The 19,728-nt window shown below is 40.7% G+C and overlaps 1 protein-coding gene and 1 pseudogene across 2 annotated transcripts in view; one reads left to right on the plus strand and one right to left on the minus strand.

The window, feature by feature from the left end:
- The window catches only part of CRACD (capping protein inhibiting regulator of actin dynamics), a 292,820-nt gene that overhangs the window by 166,668 nt on the left and 106,424 nt on the right, over nucleotides 1–19,728 (plus strand). The gene's annotated exons all lie outside the window — the stretch shown is intronic.
- On the minus strand, nucleotides 11,626–12,315 carry LOC122428122 (annotated as a pseudogene).

Here is a 19,728-nt window from a genome sequence, read left to right on the forward strand (position 1 = left end):
TTTCTTTCTTTAATGAAATTTCAAATGAAGCAAGTGATTCTGCTTGATTTGCCAGGAGCTTTGGATCAAGTCCTGGGATTAAGTATGGGCTTCCCTGGTGTCTCAGTGGTAAAGAATTCACCTGCCAAGAGACAGGAGTTCAGTCCCTAGGTTGGGAAGATCCCCTGGAGAAGGAAATGGCAAATCACTCCAGTATTCTTGTCTGGAGAATTCCATGGATAGAGGAGACTGTCGGGCTATAGTCCATGGAGTCACAAAGTGTCGGACGCGGCTGAGTGACTAAACAACAACTGCGACAGTCCAGGTACCTTTCCAGAAAGTGACAAAGCTGGTTTCCTCTAGGGCTAAAGCCCCTCTCCCACCAAAGAAAAGAAAGTCTGTTGACTTCCTCACCCCTACAATGCAACTTGCTTTCATCTTCCTTTTCCTTATTGAAATATTAAATATTCAGAATTTCATTTCCTAAACGAGTTTGAGTTGGAGCCAAGATTTCACTCTAGTGATCCTTTCACCATCGCAGCAAACACGCCCAGAGAATGCCTGCACTGCTCTGGAGTGGAGACTTACAGAGACCCAAGGGGAGAGACTTTCTGCTCCTAAAGAGCCTAATGCTGTGCTTAGTCCCTCAGTCACGTCCAGCTCTTTGTGACCCCATGGACTGTAGCCCGCCAGGCTTCTCTGTCCATGGGATTCTCCAGGCAAGAATACTGGAGTGGGCTGCCATGCCCTCCTCCAGGGAACCTTCCCAACCCAGGGATTGAACCCAGGCCTCCCACATTGCAGGTGGATTCTTCACTGTCTGAGCCACCAGGGAAGCCCAGAATCCACACCAAACAGGAAGCGAACATCAGCCCAGAAGTGCTCCTCTTCTGCCCGTTACTATTAAAGCAGATCTTCCTTGCACACAGAGTTGACATCGACACTTTTTGACACAGCTGACTCTAACCCTGAAGTTTTTAAAATTTATCTATTTTTTGCTACACCTTGTGGCTTGTGGGATCTTATTTCCCTGATCAGGAATCGAACCCAGGCCCTCGACAGTGAGAGGGCAGTCTTAAACACTGGACTACCAGGGACATCCCTAAACTGAAATTTAGAAGTTTCAAAGCCCAGGGAACAGTGAAGAGAGCCATACTCACCACCAGAAGATTTACCAGAAGAGCATCTTTAGTCTAAACTTGACAGTTTTTACGTTTTAAGTTTTTAATATATTTTAAGAAACCTCGAAAAGTCCTTTCCACGCAGAAAAATACCCCCAAAAGGAGCATTTACCTAAAAGGAGCATTTATTATTTGGTTATATATATTCATGTATTTTAAGAGCCTCTACCATTTTATTTTCATTTATCTATGATAAATTTCAGTGTTTTGTGGAACTCAAGAATTTTCCTAGGACTGGAACCCCAATTTATAATTCTGATGATTACACAGATGAGGATGTCACTTAGCAAAGCTCGTCTTGCCTTCCCCACACAGTTCCTTTTTAAAAATATTTATTTATCTTTGGTTGCACTGGGTCTTTGTTTGCTGTGCGTGCGCTTTCTCTAGCCGCTGTGTGACCTCACTGTGGTGGCTTCTCCAATGTTGCCGAGCACAGACTCTAGAGCAAGGGCTCAGTAGTTGCAGCACACACAGGCTTAGTTGTCCTGCGGCATGTGGAATCTTCCTGGACCGAACCTGTGTTCCCTACACTGGAAGGCAGATTCTTTACCACTGGACCACCAGGAAAGTCCCTTATGTGATTCTTGAGCTGGGCACCACTTGTTATAGGTAAGGTTGCTCACCCAAACTTCCCTCTTCTCTCGCTTTTCCAGTCATCAGCCTAGCTGTGCTTCAGTTCAGTTCAGTTCAGTCGTTCAGTCGTGTCCGACTCTTTGCAGCCCCATGAATTGCAGCACACCAGGCCTCCCTGTCCATCACCAACTCCAGGAGTTCACCCAAACTCATGTCCATTGGGTTGGTGATGCCATCCAGCCATCTCATTCTCTGTCGTCCCTTTCTCCTCCTGCCCCCAATCCCTCCCAGCATCAGGGTCTTTTCCAATGAATCAACTCTTCGCATGAGGTGGCCAAAGTATTGGAATTTCAGCTTCAGCATCAGTCCTTCCAATGAACACCTAGGACTTATCTCCTTTAGGATGGACTGGTTGGATCTCCTTGCAGTCCAAGGGACTCTCAAGAGTCTTCTCCAACACCACAGTTCAAAAGCATCAATTTTTCGATGCTCAGCTTTCTTCACAGTCCAACACTCACATCCATACATGACCACTGGAAAAACCATAGCCTTGACTAGACGGACCTTTGTTGGCAAAGTAATCTCTGCTTTTTAATATGCTATCTAGGTTGGTCATAACTTTCCTTCCAAGGAGTAAGCGTCTTTTAATTTCCTGGCTGCAGTCACCATCTGCAGTGATTTTGAAGCCCAAAAAAATAAAGTCTGCCACTTTTTCCACTGTTTCCCCATCTATTTCCCATGAAGTGATGGGACTGGATGGCATGATCTTAGTTTTCTGAATGTTGAGCTTTAAGCCAACTTTTTTACTCTCCTCTTTCAATTTCATCAAGAGGCTCTTTCGTTCCTCTTCACTTTCTGCCATGAGGGTGGTGTCATATGCACATCTGAGTTTATTGATATTTCTCCCAGCAATCTTGGTTCCAGCTTGTGCTTCTTCCAGCCCAGCGTTTTCTCATGTACTCTGCATATAAGTTAAATAAGCAGAGTGACAATATACAGCCTTGACGTACTCTTTTTCCTATTTGGAACCAGTCTGTTGTTCCATGTCCAGTTCTAACTCTTGCTTCCTGACCTGCATACAGGTTTCTCAAGAGGCAGGTCAGGTGGTCTGGTATTCACATCTCTTTTAGAATTTTCCAGTTTTTTGTGATCCACACAGTCAAAGGCTTTGGCATAGTCAATAAAGCAGAAATAGATGCAAAGAAATAGAGGAAAACAACAGAATGGGAAAGACTAGAGATCTCTTCAAGAAAATTAGAGATACCAAGGGAATATTTCATGCAAAGATGGGTTCGATAAAGGACAGAAATGGTATGGACCTAACAGAAGCAGAAGATACTAAGAAAAGGTGGCAAGAATACACAGAACTGTACAAAAAAGATCTTCACGACCCAGATAATCATGATGGTATGATTACTCACCTAGAGCCAGACATCCTGGAATGTGAAATCAAGTGGGCCTTAGAAAGCATCACTGTGAACAAAGCTAGTGGAGGTGATGGAATTCCAGTTGAGCTATTTCAAATCCTGAAAGATGATGCTGTGAAAGTGCTGCACTCAATATGCCAGCAAATTTGGAAAACTCAGCAGTGGCCACAGGACTGGAAAAGGTCAGTTTTCATTCCAATCCCATAGAAAGGCAATGCCAAAGAATGCTCAAACTACCGCACAATTGCACTCATCTCACACGCTAGTAAAGTAATGCTCAAAATTCTCCAAGCCAGGGTTCAACGATATGTGAACTGTGAACTTCCAGATGTTCAAGCTGGTTTTAGAAAAGGCAGAGGAACCAGAGATCAAATTGCCAACATCTGCTGGATCATCGAGAAAGCAAGAGAGTTCCAGGAAAGCTGTGCTTAAAGGACTTCAAATCCAAATGCCAGGTCTTTCATAATTCATTCTGACACCTCCCACTCTTCCCAGAAGTGTTTTTTTTCTTTCTCCAAACATCCACAGCACTTCATCCACCCATACACACTCAAAACTTAACATTTTCTACTTGGTTTATAATTTTTTGGTAAATATCTCATCAATTCAGTTCAGTTCAGTCGCTCAGTCATGTCTGACATACCTCCTACTAAATATATTTCCCATGGAGTCAGTGAGATTTTCTTTATGTCTTTATATATATCTCATCTCCTCTTCCCTCATCATTCCCTCTTCTCTCATCCCGATAGCCGTCTCAACATAAAACCATCACAGATACTTGGTAATAATTCACTAAATGGAGTCAATGGATGGAATTTCCATCTCGATAAATGTATCCAAGAATGTCTTCATCCTTTCCAGATACCATAATCCATAGCATAAATCCTTATACCAGTGTCTCCCAAAGTATGTTTCACGAACAACTATTCTGAAGAATGTTTAAAAAAGAATTCTTAAAACGTCTATGGTTAAAAACTTTTGGGAAATTCTAACAAAGTTTTAAACAGGATTCTTACTGTGGGACTTCTCACGTTGTAAGCATTGAGGAGTTTTAGTTTCAGAGTCTAAAATGAGGCAGTAAGGCTGTGTTCCTTCTGTAAGCTTGAGGGGAGAATCACTTTCCTTGCCTTTTCTAGCTTTTAGAGGTGTCTGTCTTCCTTGACTCAAGGCCCCTTCTTCCATCTTCAAAGCTGGCAATGTAGCATAAGGATGGAAAGTTTTTCTGTTTTTCCCTCTAGGTTCTTTGGCTAACCTGATAATTAAATTGCCATATGAAAGACTGTTGTTGAGTCACTCAGTCATGTTTGACTATTTACGACCCCATGAATTGTAGCCCACCAAGTTCCTCTGTCCATGGGATTTCTCAGGCAAGAACACTGGAGTGGGTTGCCGTTTCCTTCTCCAGGGGATCGTCCCGACCCAAGAATTGAACCTTCATCTCTTCTGTCTCCTGCATTGGCAGGTGGGTTCTTTACCACCAGCACCACCTGGGAAGCTATGATAGATTAACAGGAGAAAAGCAAATTTAATTTTGTATATATGGGGGTCCCATATATACATGAAAATATGAAAGTCAAAGAAATCACCAAAGTAGGAAGTTTTTATACCTCTTAGACAAAGGAACAATAAATTTGTGCAACCTTGACAAAACAAAGAGGTTTGGGCTTGGGGTAGTAAATTAGTGAAGAAATAACAAGTTTTCTTTGCACAGCCTTCTTGGTCCTGAATTCCCCATGTCTGGTGAGAAGGATGCCTTCTATCCCCCAGGGAGGATACCTTTCACATGGGAGACTTATTTCCCATTTTTAAGGGCGACACGCGAAGGTCAAAGTGCCCTTTTTGCACTGTCTCTTTCCCAAGTAACTTTAACTCAAAGTAATCAGTGTGCCCAGATGGCGTATTTTAGGGTGGCATATTCTGCTTGCCTTCAGTCTCATGTTCCAGTCTCTCTCCCTCTTTGATATCTGCTTCTGTCATCACATCTCTTCCTCTGACCCCTGACACTCCCTCCTCCTGCTTATAAAGGTACTTGTGTTTGCATTGGGCCCACCTGGAAAATCCTTCCCATGGGATACTCTTCACGTCCCAATGCCCTTAATTTAATCACCTCTGCAAAGTTCCAGCGCACAGAAGGTAGCACATTCACAGGTTCTGGAGACTAAAAGGTCCCCGTCTCTGGGGTTCCTGTGTCTGCGGCAGTTAGGGGAATAAACCTTTCATTCCTCGACAGAGAACTGGATGGAATACCCACCGCCACCTCTACCATTATTTCTAAAGGAAAGTGAATTCTGAGTTGTGGTGCAAAACAAGTTCACATCTGCGATACACAATCAAGGATAAACTGTGAACTCTGTGTATGGTAACATCAGCAGTTATGATAGTAAAAATCACTGACAGCCATCCTACACCCAAATCTGCCTAAACTCTTCTCTCACAGTCTCAGGTGTATAGCCCTTGTCTTCACAGTACATCAGACAAATTTTGTGATAGGACTGTCCACTAGGATTATTTTTCCCTTCAGAGTTTTCCATGATCTTTTAAACTGTTAACAAATGTGAACCTGTTATACATCATTTTGCACTGAGTTTATTCTCTGTACAGGAAGCTATACTCTTCTGGTAGTCTTGTTTTTAACCATGTCTTACCCACTGCCCCAGAGACGTCAGTAACATCTATCCAGTGTTATCATCACTAAGTAGGGTGTGATGCAAATGGTAAACCAGAAACATGGTACCTGAGAAGCTTGGTAAGGTGTGAAGACTTGTGGGAAGAGGCTGACTATGAGGAAGACTAGAAATATACAATGGAATATTACTCAGTCATAAAAGGGAATGAAATTGTGCCATTTGCAGAGATGTAAATGGACCTCAAGACTGTATTACAAAGTGAAGTCAGAAAGAGAAAAGCAAAATTATCATATATTAACGTATATATGTAGAATCTAGAAAACTGGTACAGATGCAGCTGTTTGCAAAGTAGGCAGAGACACAGATGTGGAGAAGAAGCATGGACACCAGTGAGGGGAAAGTGGAGGTGAGATGAATCGGGAGGTTGACGTATGTACATGTTGATGCTGTATATAAAATAGATAGCTGATGAGAACCTGCCATATGACACAGGGAACTCCACTCAGTGCTCTGTGGTTTCTATGGTGACCTCAATGGGGAGGAAATCCAAAGAAGAGGGGCTATAGGTAAACATATAGCTGATTCACTTTTCTGTACAACAGGAACTAATATAGCATTGTAAGGCAACTATACCCCAGCCAGATGTTTCTAAAAATCAAACTAGAGATGGAAAAAAAAGCTGACCAAACGATAGAATTATGAATTGAAGTCTGAAATGTGTCATGTTTTAAAAGACTTTGTGGGGAGTAAACCCATAAACATTGTCCTGTGCAAAGGAAATCAGGTTACCTAAGGAAGCTACTTGATTTCACATAACTAGCATGATTTCCCTAGTGTCAAAAAACTGGACTTTTCTTACAAAATACAGGCATGAAAGATCTTTGAAACTTCATACAGAATTACATATCAGGCATTAGGAGGGAGCAGTGTAAAACTGATTAATATCAGCCTCCCTTCAGCCCACACAGACAACATTGTCTCATAAGACACCAAGTTCCTCCAAGGCAAGGACATTGTCTCATTAATCTTTGAGTCCCCAGCCCCCACATGTAATTTGGCATATTGTCATAATGTTTGTTGATCACCAAGTAAAATGGTTGCAAAGTTAGTCCCTTCCTGTATGATGATTCATTCTGAGGAAATTATGTTTGAAAAAGCTGACAAGGGAGGAGTGTATGAGAAAAGAGAAAGAGTGTGGTATGTTGAGATTTTTCAAAGGAGATGTCTAGAGATTTTCTTCATTCCCAAAGTGTTCATTTTACTACAGTTATACCAAAGTATTCCATCAAAAACAACAACAACATATGCACTATCAATAGAGAACAACAAAAGTACATTGAGATTCTGATGTTGATATTAAGTTATGAGAATCATTCTTCAACTAAATTGCATATGTTGTTGTATACCCACTGTTGCATACATAATCTTAAGGAATCACTTGCAAATAATCAAATTGGCAATTACTAAATCAAAGAATTCTCACAGGCTACTATGTTTTCCTTAGAAGATTAGGAAGACAAGTTTTGTCATTTTTGTATTCCAATTGAAGCATTCTCTATCCTGCCTCTGTTGAGATTATGAATTTTCTGAGGACAGAATATGACTTATGCCTCTTTTCTCTCCCCAATTTGTGTAGTTCCATTTTGTGGGCTTCATGGGCATTCAGTAAGTAGTAGAGGACTTGGATTAAATGGGAAAATATAGCATTGTGAGCACTGTAAAAGTCAGTGTGGGTAGGCATAACAGGATGAGAAACACATTTGCATGTGTCAACTATATTGATACATTTTCCCAATCTTGTCCTAGCATTTCACATAGGTTGGGTAGATTATGCTTTGCAGTATACCAATAGAGCCTATGAAAGAAAGCATGTATCTGATTCCAGGTCCATCTACCAGAGGACTTTTGTAAGTCAGTCCCAGGAAATTGCATTCAAAAGCAATATTGTGTCCTTTATAGCAATATGACAGTGGTGCCAAAGAAGAAAGGAGTGAAGCTTCAGAATATCCAGTTGTTCAGTGATGATGGAATTTAAGGCTACCATCAACAGAGTCGTGAAGCTAAAGAAGCAGCTAAGAGGTGCATAAAAGGAATCAAAATTGAATAAAGAACTGTTAATATTATAGCTTATGTTTTAAAGATAATCACAATGAAAAGTAAAACAATGGGGGATAGAAGTAGTGCTCTGAAAGTGGTTTGACTTCCTCCTGTGGTTTGACCAGCTTGGATACATCTGGACTAGTCTCGGTAGAGAGATGACATTTAAGTTGAGACTGATTGTTTTATCAATAAATTCAGTAACCTTAAGAGAGGGATGGAAGTAATAACTTTAGAGATTTGTGTTGTAGTGTTGAGGAAATGTGTAAGAAAAACATTCAGTTTCATCTTTCTACCTGAGATTTTTTGTGAGCAACGTGGGTAATGAAGAGTGTATTTTGAGTTTTAAGAAAACACTTCATACTGGGATGTAAAAGTAGGGAGGATGTTTAACTTGCTTAACGCAGCCACTGTGATGTGGGAGCTTCAAGGCATAGAAGGGGGTATAATCACAACATGGCTTTAATATGCAGGGGAAAGATGTGCAAATGCCTCATGACAGAATGTTATAAGAAACAGCTGATAAAAACTGTACAAATAACAAAGACCCAAAGTTAGAATTTTATGGAAGCGCAGAGAGATGAATGCTTCAAAAATGTGATTGGAATTTGAAAAAGTTCAATAAAGGTAAAAAGATATAAAAGACATTTTGATACTAAGACAATTTAGGTGGTTACATGGGCTTCCCAAGTAGCTCAGTGGGTAGAGAATCCGCCTGCAATTCAGGAGACACAGAAGATGCGGGTTCAGTCCCTGGGTTGGGAGGATACCCTGGAGGAGGGCGTCACAGCCCACTCCAGTATTCTTGTCTGTAGAATCCCATGGAGAGACGAGCCTGGTGGGCTACAGTCTCTGATGGGTCTCAAAGAGTGAGACATGACTGAAGTGACTGCGCACGTACATAGTTGATTACTTATACCAAGTAGAGAGATAGTTGCCAAAGGAACCTGTGGGCATAAGCCAGAAAAACTCGTGGAACTTAATTTTTCTAAAGAAACAGAACTTAAAATGGAAATGTGTTATAGCTGGGAAAGTAGGAGGATAAAAATTGACCTTATATAAATGCAAACATTTCAAAAAATGATTTTTGCCTTAGTTTGTCAAGCCAGGAAAAATTTTTCTCTAATAAATAATCTCTACAAGGTAAACACTTCTGAATTACCTGGGAAATAATACAGGAATAAAAGAAGAAGATGATGATGTTTTTTAAACCTATTCTCTTATCCTAAAAATATTATGAGAAATTAGATTTATAATAACAGATCTTATAATAACAAATCTTGGGTATTCATGAGCTTTTGAAATAGAAGAGATGAGATGTGAGAAAGTTGTATATTTGGCAAGATATATTTTTCTTATGCATAGTTTGGGAATTATGTCGTTTTACCCAGAATAAACATTGACTTTATTACTACTAAAAGAGAAAACATCCCTGAGCTAATCCTGCCTTTCCTTTTCAGGTATGAGGAATACAGTAAATTTCTCCCTGGGGGCCGGGGTCAGCAATTTGATGGAGACTGTAATTCACTGAATGTGCAGTTTTGTGGACTGTGAAATGCAATAATAATTTCAGGGTTTTATTACAGGTATTACTTTGTCTCCTCCATCTCTTCCATTTTATTACATATCATATGCATCAACATGACGAACGGTAATGTGTTTTCTTTCACTGAAGTGGAAGACATAGAACAGAATTGGTAATATAAGTGTGGGCCACTGTTTTTTTCCAGTGTCGTAAACTTTGTGCTCATAGTCTGTATGCTATACTTTCTATTTCAGTAACATTTAACAAAACCTTGGCCATGGAGGAACTTACACTTACACAGAATGTCCGTACTGAGTCTCTGAGTGCTAATGTTTCAGGTATGGTACCAAGTGGCGACTCTGAGTTGCAAATTAAAGAGACAGAAGCCATCTCTTCCCTATTGTTTTTAGTGGATTTAGCTACAAATAATCCATACAATAACCTCAACTGTGGGACACAGAGAAACACCCAGATGTAAGTGAGCAAAGCAAAGGCAGCAGAACCAGAGCCATTCATCCTCTAAACTCCTGGAGGACCTTCCTAGCCTTTCCCTCAGCACCTAGTGATTCTCTCTGCATATAATCTTATCATACTGGATGATCTAATTTCCTATCTCACAGGCACAAGCAGCCGCAGCAACCTAATAAGAGGGCTTCCCAGATGGCCCTAGAGGTCAAGAACCCATCTGCCAGTGCAGGAGACATAAGAGACGTGGGTTCGATCCCTGTGTCAGGAAGATCCCCTGGAGGAGGGCATGGCAAGCCACTTCAGTATTCTTGCCTGAGAAATCCAATGGACAGAGGAGTCTGGTGGGCTACAGCCCATGGGGTTGTAACGATTTGGACACAACTAAGTGACTCACACACATACAACCTAATAAGAAGAGACAGTTAAACTCGTGAAAGAAGGAGGCAGAAAACTTATTTTGAAATAGGCACAAAAATGTTTTAAGGCAGAAGGGCCACTGATAGAGACAGACCATCCTGTCTACTTTAGCTTCTCTTCAAGTTATTGCATCTGAGGTTAATAGTAATAGCCCTGAGACATCAAGACTTTAATTTATATTCTACACAATGTATTATTTATTAAAGATAAAGTTTCTGTTCAAAATGCTTTAATGTTTAAAAATTTGATACTGATAGGGATAACGTTTACTTAACCTCTTCCTTCAGCCTGCTTTGCTCAGCTTAGTCGCTAAGTCATGTCTGACTCTTTGGGACCCCACAGACTGTAGCCCACCAGGCTCCTCTGTCCATGGGATTTTCCAGGCAATAATACTGGAATGGGTTGCCACTTCCTAGTCCAGGGGATCCTCCTGACCCAGGGATTGAACCTGTGCCTCTTGCGTCTCCTGCATTGGCAGGCAGATTGTTTACAATTACTGCCACCTCGGAAGCATTATAATATAGTGCATTGAATGAACCCTAAAATACATGTTTTTGTTACTGGTAATCAGAACATTTTGATTTTCAACTTAAACATTTCCTCTCTTTTTTCCCCCCTCAAAATTCCTTCAAATGAATTACATGGAAACTACCAACAATTGGATTTACCCTACCTTCCTTGACAGAGAGAAAAATGATATGTGTATACTAGTCGATCCTTTCTGGTTCATGTCCTGGGTTGTTCAATGTTTTCATTTTATTTTATCCAGAGCAGTTTTCTCTCCCTTTAAAAAAATTAGTTAGGTTGAAAATAGCGTATTGAGATGTTTATATATTTTTCTTTTTGAGAAAATAGAAATCTAAACCAGGGCAAGGGAGAACTTTGGAAAACATTCTGCGTGATGCCTGCACTAAACGTCCCTTCCTTTTCCTCCTCAACACACACCCTTGGGCCAACATGGCTTTACAGTATGTTTGTGAAAGCCTGTCCTGAGAGTACCTTTCTGTGACTCAGACTGTGAAGCTTTTACTGCATCTCTAGGGAAATACAAAGTCTATGAGCTCTCCCTATTTCCTTATTGTATAGGGTAAAAAAAAATTTTTTTAGGACATGTATTTTATTTTTATTGATCAGGTGATTCAGTTGACAACATTATTTCTTTTTTCTTTTTTCCATCAGCAGCAGCTTTTTATTAGATGGAGGATACCCAGGGTTGGCTCAAAGAAAAGTGGTGACAATTGGTAAGCAAGGAGAGGAGACGCTCCTGGCAGTGGAGATGGGTACTTGTGATGTTGAGGGTCAGGGTCTCCTGCTCAACTCTGTCCACCCAGGAAGCTCTTCCCCTTGCCACTCAATATCACCAGTGCTGAAAGGCATCAAAGGGTCTGCAATGAGCTAGTTCAACTTGGCTAACAGTTCTTCCAGTTCTGGCCGAGCTTTGAACCTTCCCTTGAAGTCTTCTTCAGTGTGCTCCCTCACTGACAATTTGACTCCTTCAGGAAGATTGCTTTGGAATTCCCAAGAAAATCTCTGCAAACATAGCACTCAAACCGCTGATCTGAACCACTCGCTCATGGGTGGTAAGAACTGAGTCCAGTAACATTTTGTTGCCTGGTCCTGCACCTCCATGGTTTTGGTGGGCATCGCATAACTTTCCTCGACTTTAACGGAGAGATGATTGCAAAGGTTGTGAACATACTGGGCATAACTCTCTGTCAGGGCCATGTCATATGCAATCAGGTGAATGTTTAAAGCCCCATATTCATAATCTGTCCCAGATTAATGGGTCTCACTTCCACTTTTCCCTTCTTCTTTTTAGGCTCTTCTGGCTTAACTAGATGCTTGTATCTTCCAATGCCATGCATGGGCTTTGACCTGTAGTGCCGACTGGTGGTCAACAGAATGCCACCTGCAGCACAGATGGGATTCTCTCCTGAAGTTCTGAACCTCAAGAGGGAAAAGGCTTGCTTAAAAATGGTGTCATTCTTCAGACACGGCACCTTTCCTAGTGCTCCATTCATCCTTGGCGGCCGACAACATTATTTCTTATCTTTTATCACTAGAAATCACAATTTCACTTTGCTATGTGATTCATCTACACAGTTCTACAGTTATTTGTTGTTATCTGGAATATAAAAGGGGCTTCCCTGTGTGGCTCAGATGGTAAAGAATCCACCCATAATGCAGGAGACTCACTCAGGTTCAATCCCTGAGTTGGGAAGGTCCCAAAAGCATTGGTTTCTCAAGTTTCTGTTATCTTAACCCCAAATAAACCAGGTTCTATTTTTGGATTAGGAAAAAAGCATATATACTACCATATAGATAATGGCAGTATACCTCCTATCTGTTTTAAGCTATTATTTCCTTGAGATATGAGAAATTGTGCAGCCCATTGGCCGTGAACCTCGATAGAAAGTTGAGAGAAGGCAATTTCTCCTTAGGGAATTTATACTATTGTTGGTCTTTGACTCCAGCCTTTAATTGGGAAAGAAACAGACCTGTAATGATCTCATTCCTACACTTCTGTAACACAGCAAGATATTTCTCTGTTCGTGGACAAGGTATAGGTGGTATTTAATACAGGAATGGTAGTGGTTTAGTGGCTAAGTAGCGTCCAACTCTTGTGACCCCATGGACTGTAGCCTGCCAGACTCCTCTGTCCATGGGATTCTCCAGGCAAGAATAGTGGAGTGGGTTGACATTTCCTTCTCCAGGGGATCTTCCCGACCCAGGGATCAAACCTGGGTCTTCTGTTTTGTGAGCAGATTCATGACCAACTGAGCCACGAGGGAAGCCCAATACAGGAATAGGAAGGAGAAAAAAAGAAAGTATTTGTTGAACTGCTTAGCACCTGTGAAAAAGCAGATCCATGAAATTGTCATAAAAAGAGCTCTTATTCTGTTCTTGTTGGAGTTGCTTTGATTACCTACTGTGTGCCAGGCACTGCGCTCTACGTCACTTCACACGTATCATTTTTTTTTCTTGGAGCCATGGCTTTATTGTCCACAGGATGGAAGGAGACCATTTGTCTGTTTCCCATGCTGAATAGAAGACTGTTGTCCTTAAAGTTGAAGGGGGAAATAAATGGCATAGAGAAAATAATGTACTTTAAAATGAGGCCAAAGAGTTACCTTAGGGTGCTAATTTTCATGCTGCTGATTGGCAATTCAAACGTTGAAAAACCTGAGCAGCCATAGATCACTTTCCGTTCAGTTCAGCCACTCAGTCGTGTTTGACTCTTCGCAACACCGCCGACTGCAGCACGCCAGGCTTCCCTGTTCATCACTCCCAGAGCTTACTCAAAACTCATATCGATCGAGTCAGTGATGCCATCCAACCATCTCATCCTCTGTCTTCCCCTTCTCCTCCCACCTCAGTCTTTCCCAGCATCAGGGTCTTTTCTGAAGAGTCAGCTCTTTGCATCAGGTGGCCAAGTACTGGAGTTTCAGCTTCAGCATCAATCCTTCCAATGAATATTCAGGACTGATTTCCTGATTTCCTTGAGAATTGACTGGTTGGATCTCCTTGCAGTCCAAGGGACTCTCAAGAGTCTTCTCCAACACCAAAGTCCAAAAGCATCAGTTCTTCGGCGCTCAGCTTTCTTTATAGTCCAACTCTCACATCCATACCTGACTACTGGAAAAACCATAGCTTTGACTAGACGGACCTTTGTTGGCAAAGTAATGTCTCTGCTCTTTAATATGCTGTCTGGGTTGGTCATAACTTTTCTTCCAAGGAGTAAGTGTCTTTTAATTTCACGGCTGAAATCACTATCTGCAGTGATTTTGGAGCCCAAAAAAATAAAGTCTCTCACTGTTTCCATTGTTTCCCCATCTGTTTGCCATGAAGTGATGGGACCAGATGCCATGATCTTAGTTTTCTGAATGTTGAGCTTTAAGCCAACTTTTTCAGTCTCCTCTTTCACCTTCATCAAGAGGCTCTTTAGTTCTTCTCTTTCTGCCATGAATTGTGTCATCTGCATATCTGAGGTTATTGATATTTCTCCCAGCAAACTTGATTCCAGCTTGTGCTTAATCCAGCCCGGCATTTCGCATGATGTGCTCTGCATATTCCAGCCTTGACGTACTCCTTTCCTGATTTGGATTGGGAATAGATCACTTAGGTTTAGTCAAGTTTCCTACATTTTTCACGCATCAAGCGGATTCCCTTGTACTTTATCAAATCCCAGGATTTAGTCTGTGTTTTGGTGGGCCCCTTCTCGGCTCTTCCAAAGCAGAGTGGCATTTTGGGGAGGTCAGCCCCCACAGCGTGAGGCATAGCAGACAAGACAGATCCTAAAGGAAGTTATTTCTAGACAAAGATGCTTCCCCTAAGATACACTGTCTTGGGAAGATGATCTGAAAAAACAGCCTTGGAATAAGGTTCTTCCCACAGAAATGTTGTCAAGGTGGTAAACTGAAAGTAGAAGAAATGCTGAGCTTCTGTGGCAAACACCGTTTAAATCTCTAAATACTTCTGATGATATGTTCATTTGAAAATGAGGGACAGGCTTGCTTAGAGAGAACCTCACATTTCTTTCTGCCCTTAGTTTGAAGTCTAACCAATACTGGTGGGACTTATCCCTTGTTCCCTAAGAACTTCTCATGTTTCCTTCCAGAAAGAAGTATTCTTTCCTCTGAACTTCCAAGAACAGATTTCATGTCACTGAAAGCTAAGTGAAGTTTCTAACTTTTAGACTCCCAAGATGGGGGTAGTGACTCTTTCCAGAGACCAGTCAACCGTAACATGGAAATATCCTTTTGTTCCCCGTGCTTGATCTGGGAATAAAAATGGATTTTAGTTTTGTCATTATCTTTAAATAATGTTAAAATGTTAAAAGTAGAAACTTTAAAACATGCAGAAGTCTATTTTTATCAAGTTCATTAGAATGAAACAGTTTCACTTGTATCTTGATGATTACTCTAGCTTCTTGATTAGCATCCTGGATGCAATATTTGTTGCAAGTTCTCCTTTCTTTCTGGCTTAGCATTCATTGGTGGTAGTGTTTTAGTCGCTCAGTTATGTCTGACTCTTGCGACCTCGTGGACTGTAGCCTGCCAGGCTCCTCTGTCTATGGGATTCTCCAGCAAGAATACTGGAGTGGATTGCCATTTCCTTCTCCAGGGCATCTTCTCGACCCAGGAATCAAAGCCGGGTCTCCTGAATTGCAGGCAGTTTCCTTATTGACTGAGCTACGCATTCATTTAGGACGTTTTAAAAGAATAGCCATCCCCCAGAAGTGCTCTCATTCATTACATTATGCTAGTGATAAATAGAATTAATTTATTTTCTTCTGCTTTTTAATTAACCTAAAACTTATGTTTTTTTCTCCTATGAAATATTTCTGCACAGTGAAATTTTCATTAATCATCAGCTGGTACCCCAGAAGTTCAGCCAGAATAGAAAGAGAAGGAATGGCTATCTCTCTCTCAATGTTTTTGAGGGTAGGGGTGAAATAGAATAGTTTTATTGCTTTGCCAGGCAAAGGGGGCCACAAGGGCTAATGCCTTCAAGATTCTGTGAGCCTTTCTTCCAGTATCAACACTGTTAACTTCTGATAAGCATAATGGGAGCAAGGGCCACTCTCTGCAGGATCTATAAGTTGCCTTAGGGTAAAAGTCACCCAGACGTTTTTGAATATGCTGACAGTCTTTTCACTGATTCTCTAAGAAGCCACTCCACTTGCTCATCAGATATTATTATATAGAACAAGGGGTTACAAAGAGGCCTATCACCCTGTAGCTTTTATGTATCCTACCATCTTCTAGAGTTTTCAACATAAAATTAATGAGAACAGAATACTCAAGGTTTTTTGTTTTAAATATATTTTATAGAGCAGCTTTAGATTCACAGCAAAATCAGTGTGGTATTTTAACTTTAAAATTCTACTTATACAAAAACAACTTCATTGAGATATTATACACACATAAAATTTACCTTTTTAACTTGTACAATTCTGTGTTTTTCAGTATGTTCATGGAGTTGTGTAACCATCACCACTCTAAGTTCAGGATTAAGATTTACTTTTAAATGATGAAATTATAAAATGCCATTTAAAGAATTTAAAGAAAAGGAGAAAAATATCCTTCAAACTTCCCATTCTAACCAAATTCTTGTCATTCTTGGTGCATTTTATTTTAGATTTTTTAAGCATTGAGATATTTTTATGACTAATGATGAGAGTGTTCTATGTCATTGTTTAAAAATTTGAGAGTAGATGGCTTTGTCTCTTTAAGCTGCTCCCAGTGTGATGAAGTGTGCTGTGATTCTTACTGTGGTGTGTGAACATGAAATTATTCAAGTGAAGAAATAACTTCATGGCTGTGTATCCTGTGGTGTGATGCTGTTTCTCTTGGTATTTGAGCATTTCCAACGCACTGTTAAGCTTTAGACTTTTGATCACTGATAGTGAATAGTCTTTTATTCCTTTGTTCTATGGTATGAAAACATTAGAAGCTGGAATGTCCTTAGATGATGGTGTCTCCTTAAACTCAGGGCAGATTTGGTATTGGGTATTGTGAAGGAGTGATTTCAGCAAGCATCAAAGAGAGGACTGGACAGTAAGTATGTAAGAGTGAACAATAGGAAAAAGACAGTAAAACATTCATAGACAGTGGATCTAAACACGTTTACAGAAGTTACAGAAATGGCCAAAAATACATGGAAAGGTGCTCTGGGGTTATGAATGAAAACCTTTTTTCTGGAATCAGATTAAGAACAATTGAAAAAAATGGATAACTTTAAATGGAATAAAGGACATGGAAAGGAGGTACTTATACTATGAGAGTATAATCGTTCAACCTTTTAAGAGGCTAATTTGATAGCATTTATTAAGATTTAGAATAACTTATCTTTAATTGAAGAATAGCACTCTTTTAAGAATTTTGCAGAAGTAATATCACTGTATATAAAAATACATGTATATAGATGTTCATTGAAGCCATAATTCAATTACAAGAAATTGGAAAAAACCTGTTACTTGGCAATAGGAAAATTGGCTAAATAAATATGGTTCAGATAGCCAATAAAAAAGACAAGGTACATATATATGTATTGCTCAGTGCAGATGTGTATGTGAAAAAGTAGAAATATGATAATCCCTCTTTTATCTTTTAAAAGGTGCGATTGTAGGTAAGTCTGTTTCTGTGTAGGAAAACAGGGATGGGGGAATATTTTACTTTTTGTTTTATATGCTTTTTTCAATTGATTGGGTTGCAAGTGATTTTTTACTTTCTTCCCCACCACCCCATGTTTCTCGAATCCAGAATTTGGAAAATTAAGTGACATTCTTATAAGGCTCTTGCAAAGAATGCAATAATTTGAACCAAGCTGTCAAAATATTGCCAAGTAGAACTCCTTAAGGAACCAGCTTTACTGAATAGCTAACTGATTTTTGATTAGGATATTAGCAATTTATATGGAAAAAGATATTTCTTAAGTAGGTGGAAATAGTTTTCACTTAGGTTAAATCTTTTGAAATAATTTTTATTTTTCTAATCATAAAAGTAAAATATCATTAGAAAACACTTTGAAAAAAATTTAAAAAGATAATAAAAATTACCTGTAATTCTTTCACCTACAGATAATAGTAGGCTAAGTCTTAAAACCTCATTTGTGCCATCAGTTTGAAAGTTCAAAAGATTTTATTTACACAATGAGAGTATGCTTCACCTTAATCACCTTGTCTAATTGCTGAATTAGAGAGGGGATCCATACAATCTTATTGAAGTTTCCTGAAATGTTTCCTATAGAAAATTAGCTTTGGTAATGTTGCATGTTATAAATAGAGTTAAAAGAGGATGGTAGAAATGCTGAAAGGTGAAAAAGAAGGGAGCTCGAAGACAGACAAGTGTGACAAGCAAATCCTATATTTTCACGTAATTAAAGAAGGGAGTAGCAGTGTCTGCGATCAAACCAGCCAGAAAAGACATTTCCCTTCACTTCTCCCCTCCTGCTGATGGTGCTGGCAGACAGCCTAGTGCGAGTGGAAGGGACCAGCAGTGGCAGGAGCATTTGTGTTAGCTCGTGCGTGCGTGTGCGCTCAGTCATGTCCAACTCCGGCAACTCCATGGCTGTAGCCTTCCAGGCTCCTCTGTCCATGGGATTATCCTGGCAAGAATAGTGCAGTGGGTTGCCATTCCTCCTCCAGGGGATCTTCCCAACCCAGGGATCAAACCTGTGTCTCCTGCATCTCCTGCGTTGGCAGGCAGATTCTTTACCTCTGCGCCACCGGGGAAGCCCTGTGTTATTTGGTACCTGGAGGGTAATTGTCTGAGGGACTCGAATCCTCGGTATATACTCATGCTTGCTGGGGGAGAGACTGGATTACAGAGGTAACTACCCTAAGCTTCTCACCCTTGGTACTACCCCTTAAGTCTCCTCTTTGCCACGACAGACCCCGACTCCTCCCTGATAATTAATTAGCCCACACATCACAGGCAGGTCTGGTCATGGCTTCTTGCCGTCCCTTTGTCCCCTCACTCCCCAGGCCAGAATCATATATTGTGCTGTGCTACCAGAGGCTAGAGCCTTGAGTTCTTCCTAACTCCTCAGCACTTTGCCCAGGCCATCCTCACCTTAAGGATGGCCCATACATCTTGTTGTCCAGTGCAAAACAAAAACGTGGGCCCCTTGTTCAAAAATTAAGAATTTTAAGTCAAAGCATTAGAACAAGTGGGGGCCTTTTGGAACTGCAGGGTGCAGGCCCACGAGGCTGGCTGTGCTCACCTTAGCCCCATCTCCTGAACAGAGGTCTCCTATTACCGAGAGAGGGCACATAGATAGTACCCCCATTCTGCCGCCTTTCCTTTTCTGAGTTCGTTTAGTACTTAATATCCACATGGGGCTATGGGTCTGCTGATCCTTGGAATAAAACTGTTCTTTGAGAAGGACAGGTGTTGTGGGGGAGGAAACACATTCTCTTTCCTACTGCCCTCTTGATTCTCCATCTGGGACCCTGTAGCTTGTACTGACAAGGACATATTAACAAGGGGAAAAGAAACAAATGTTTATTAACATCTGGAAAACACTTACACATGGGCATACCCAGAGATGGATAGTTCCAAAGAGTGGTTAGAGCTTGGGCTTATATAGCATCTTAGCAAGGGAGCAGTACATTTTTAGAGAAGTGATGAGACAAAGGAAAAGGACTTTGAGTTTCTAGGGGCAGAAAATTGATAGAAAGCAAATATATGGGTAACTAATGGATAATGAGTAAGAACTAGTTAGTGAGAGTTGTTATATAGAATCTTCTGGAGCCATCTCTGGGTGGACATAGGTCTAAAGAACAAGTCTACCCTTGTTCTTCGTGGTAGAGAGTTAGAAGGAGGACACCTTTGTAAATTTATGTTCTGCTTTAGGCAAATAGAGGGGCTTCCCTGGTGGCCTAGATGGTAAAGAATCTGCCTGCCATGTTTGAGTCCCAGATTCGATCC

This window comes from Cervus canadensis, chromosome 26, assembly GCF_019320065.1.
Source record: "Cervus canadensis isolate Bull #8, Minnesota chromosome 26, ASM1932006v1, whole genome shotgun sequence".
Classification (NCBI taxonomy): domain Eukaryota; kingdom Metazoa; phylum Chordata; class Mammalia; order Artiodactyla; family Cervidae; genus Cervus; species Cervus canadensis.